Consider the following 5000-nt stretch of genomic DNA (forward strand, 5'->3'; position numbering starts at 1 on the left):
TGTGTTTGTTTTCGTTCTTTCATTCTCGTTTGGCTCGTGTCGAGCAACTTTTGTTACGGTTAATGATCCTTCCGCAGGTTCACGCTACGGAAACATTGTTTAAGACTTTGAACGTCCTCTAAATGATCAAGTTTGGTCATCTTCCCGGCAACATCGGCAGTGCCGAGGCACTGCCGCGCACCAGTCGAAGAATCACTAAATCAGTCAAGTCGGTATTAGCGACGGGCGGTGTGTACAAAGGGCAGGGAAGCGTAATCAAACGCGAGCTGTGACTCGAGCTTACTGGGAATGACCTCGTGCAAATGGGGAAATATTGCAAGCCCCAATCCGAGCACGGAAAGGAGGTTCGGCGGGTTACCCGGCCTTTTCGGCCAGGTAAACACGTTGATGTCCGTAGTGTAAGCGCGCGTGCGGCCCAGAACATCTAAGGGCATCACAGACCTGTTATTGCTCAATCTCGTGCGGCCTAAAAGCCGCCTGTCCCTCTAAGGAAAGATTTGTTGGTCCGTTGGTAGTAAAAACCACTCGACCGAAGCCGAGGGCCTTCGTGATACCAGAATGTACCGCCTATTTAGGCCCAGGCTAAGTCTCGCGTTCGTTATCGGAAGTAACCAGACAAAAATCGCTCCACCAACTAAGAACGGCCATGCACCACCACCCCCCGAATCAAGAAAGCGATCAATCTGTCAATCTTCCGGTGTCCGGGCCTGGTAGGTTTCCCGTGTTGAGTCAAATTAAGCCGCAGGCTCCACTCCTGGTGGTGCCCTTCCGTCAATTCCTTTAAGTTTCAGCTTTGCAACCATAGAACTTCCCCCGGAAACCAAAAGCTTGGGTTCCCGGAAGCTGCCCGTCGAGTCGGGAGGAACTTCGGCGGATCGCTAGCTGGCATCGTTTATGGTTTAGAACTAGGGCGGGTATCTGATCGCCTTCGAACCTCTAACTTCGTTCTTGATTAATGAAAACATTTTTGGCAAATGCTTTCGCTTCTGTCCGTCTTGCGACGATCCAAGAATTTCACCTCTAACGTCGCATACGAATGCCCCCATCTGTCCCTATTAATCATTACCTCGGAGTTCCGAAAACCACAAAATAGAACCGAGGTCCTATTCCATATTCCATGCACACAGTATTCAGGCGAGGGCTAGCCTGCTTTAAGCACTCTAATTTGGTTCAAAGTAAACGTACCGGCCCATCTCGACACTCAATGAAGAGCACCGCGATGGGATATTAGTTGGACCGCCCCGAAGGGCTAAAGCCCCACCGGTAGGGACGTCCCACATCATGCCAGTAAACAAACCGGCGAGCGTGAACCGACAGTGTGAAACACAGATTCAACTACGAGCTTTTTAAACCGCAACAACTTTAATAATACGCTATTGGAGCTGGAATTACCGCGGCTGGCTGGCACCAGACTTGCCCTCCAATGGATCCTTGTTAAAGGATTTAAAGTGTACTCATTCCGATTACGGGGCCTCGGAATGAGTCCCGTATCGTATTTTTCGTCACTACCTCCCCGTGCCGGGAGTGGGTAATTTGCGCGCCTGCTGCCTTCCTTGGATGTGGTAGCCGTTTCTGAGGCTCATCCCTCTCCGGAATCGAACCCTGATTCCCCGTTACCCGTTACAACCATGGTAGGCGCAGAACCTACCATCGACAGTTGATAAGGCAGACATTTGAAAGACTTGTGCGCCGTGCTAGGACCGTGCGATCAGCTCAAAGTTATTCAGAGTCATCAAAGTAAACGGTGGACGAATGTTATTAACAAACGCCACCGATTGGTTTTGATCTAATAAAAGCGTTTCCTCCCATCTCTGGTTGGAACTCTGGTTTGCATGTATTAGCTCTAGAATTACCACAGTTATCCAAGTAAATGTGGGTACGATCTAAGAAACCATAACTGATTTAATGAGCCATTCGCGGTTTCACCTTAGCTCGGCATGCACTGAGACATGCATGGCTTAATCTTTGAGACAAGCATATGACTACTGGCAGGATCAACCAGGGAGCTGAATTGCTCTTTTACGAAAGAATATTATTTTCTTTCTTTGCAACTCTTGTCGCCGACACGTATGCCGACGACGATGCTTATTTAATTTTATTTCAACCGTGGAACGTCCCTCTGGTCTCTCTCACTTTTTCCTCCTCCAATCACCACACCATTTTAAACCACTTTGAATCCAATTTTATATGGATTTTTATAGTCGTCACTTAGTATTAAGGGATTTTTAGAATTTACCCAATATATTATACCAAGTGGTTTTGGGTATTTTCTTTTTAATCTATTTTATATAGATTTAGCAACGAACTTTTAATATACCCATTTATATATTTATTATTTGTGAGAGAGCAGCAGGTATTTCCCAACGGTATGAAATTATTTCAGTGCCAGAAGACGTACCATGATCATCGACGCGGACAACGAGTTGAACCAGCGTCTCTACCCGAAAAACCCTTGTCTTCGGCATTCAAGGGAGTTTCGGTATAAGCGTCAAAACTGCTTTTGACATTATCGAGCGTACGAGAGTTACAGAAATAAATTTCTCTCACTTCGGTTGCTTCGATATATGCCTTTTGTATCGTATTATAATATATTTTTCTTAGCTCTGCTCGGATTCGAGAGAGACGATGCTCAGTAAGTATCACGTGATTTTCCGCGTTATTTCGAAAGGAACGACGGACAAACCAACGATGATAACCACCTTTTTTTAATAGGATACCACGTATGGGCCATTCGGTCAGAGACACCGACCCGTGGTAATGATGTGTCAATATTAATATTTACATATTATATGTATATACACTACATATCGTGTATTTCTTCAAGGGGCATTTTGGAACACCCAAAACATGCATCCTCTTATATATACCGAATACGCCGCCGAGCGTCCGGCGATGCCTGGTTAAATGCACGGTCTCTTATGGGAGAAAACCTCCAAAGCTCGTCCGAAATCACCTCTCCTCGAAAAACTTAGTTTTTGGACGGATTGGTAGATTCGAACGTTAATATTGGTTTCGAGAAACCATTTCGTATCATCCTTCGGCATTGCCGAGATGAACCCAACGGTAAAAAATTTCTTTTTAACAAAATTTGTGTTTGTTTGTATCTTTATATCGAATATTCGGCCGATTGTCTGGCGACAACCAACTAAAAGTACGATATAGTTACAAGAAAATACGATAAGACTCGATTCAGCCGATCGTTCTATCGACCGAAAAAGAAATAATTTCGTATGAGAAAACTTTTCTCATTCCATTTCTCACGAATGGATAAATTTCTTCAAGCAATTATTATTTATCCCACTCGACTCTCGAGTCGAACTTTGAAGATACTCTCTCTCTCTACGTATAATACGCACGAGAGCATGCACCAACTTCCAACGTTCGTTCAAGTTTTTACGAGCATAATGTGTTTCGCTGGCTCTTTCGGTCTTATAAATATCTTCCCATTCATACATGCTCGTTTCAAGTCATGCGACTATGGTAAAGTCATGCGACTATGGGACTTAGAAAAATTTCGAGCCGTACGACTTGTAAAGTCATGCGACTATGGTAAAGTCATGCGACTATGGTAAAGTCATGCGACTATGGGACTTAGAAAATTTTCGAGCCGTACGACTTGTAAAGTCATGCGACTATGGTAAAGTCATGCGACTATGGGACTTAGAAAAATTTCGAGCCGTACGACTTGTAAAGTCATGCGACTATGGTAAAGTCATGCGACTATGGTAAAGTCATGCGACTATGGACTTAAAAATTTATAAGTATCGAATAACGATAATTTTTCAAAGTTCATATTGAAAAATGAATACTTTGAAAATATTCTTAAGACGGTTCATCCAACAGCACCGTCCGTACGTTCTATCAAACGTTACTTAGAGTCGAATTTAGACTCTTGCGCCAAAAGGCCTTTGGAACACCAAAAGCATGTGTCCCCTTATATATACCGAATATGCCGCCGAGCGTCCGGCGATGCCTGGCTAAATGCACGGTCTCTTATGGGAGAAAACCTCCAAAGCAGCTCCAAAATCACCTCTCCTCGAAAAACTTAGTTTTTCAACTAAGATGGACAATTCCATATCATCATGTTAAAAAATGATATCTTAACCAAAATTTAAACAAAGTTTAGTTTAACGATGATAATAATAAACAATTGTCAAAAAATTAAAATAATTATTAATTTGCAATAAAATTGTTAATAACAATTTTTAACGTAAAAAGAATTTTTTCATCAAATAATCCTTTACGAATATATAGTAAACGACGTTATTAATTTTTATTAACATTCAATAAATTCCTTAATTAACAAATGGATAAATTCCTAACCGTTAGAGATATCTTAACGAAAATTTATATACAGCTTAGTTTATTGCTAATTTTAATAAACAATTGTTAAAAATAAATAAATTTATTATTTTGCAAAAAAAATTGTTATAAACAAATTTTAATTAAAAAAGCAGTTTTTCTATAATTGAACAAAAAGAAATATAAAATAAACGCCATAGGTAATTTTTTAAATGTTATCAATAAATTCCTTAATTAACAAATGGATAAATCCAAACCGTTTGAGATATCTTAACGAAAATTTATATACAGCTTAGTTTAATGTTAAATTTTAATAAACAATTAAAAAAAATAAATAAATTTATTATTTTGCAAAATAAATTGTTATAAACAAATTTCCATTAAAAAAGCAGTTTTTCTATAATTAAACAAAAAGTAATATGAAATAAACGCCGTACATAATTTTTTAAAAGTTATCAATAAATTCCTTAATTAACAAATGGATAAAATCCAAACCGTTGAGATATCTTAACAAAAATTTATATACAGCTTAGTTTAATGTTAAATTTTAATAAACAAATTAAAAAAAATCAAAAAGTTTAATATTTAAAAAAATCAAATTTTAACAACAAAAAGTATCATAGTCGCATGACTTTTCCATAGTCGCATGACTTTACAAGTCGTAGGGCTCGAAATTTTTCTAAGTCCCATAGTCGCAT

The sequence above is a fragment of the Polistes fuscatus genome, unplaced genomic scaffold (assembly GCF_010416935.1).
Source record: "Polistes fuscatus isolate 324 unplaced genomic scaffold, CU_Pfus_HIC Scaffold19, whole genome shotgun sequence".
Lineage (NCBI taxonomy): Eukaryota > Metazoa > Arthropoda > Insecta > Hymenoptera > Vespidae > Polistes > Polistes fuscatus.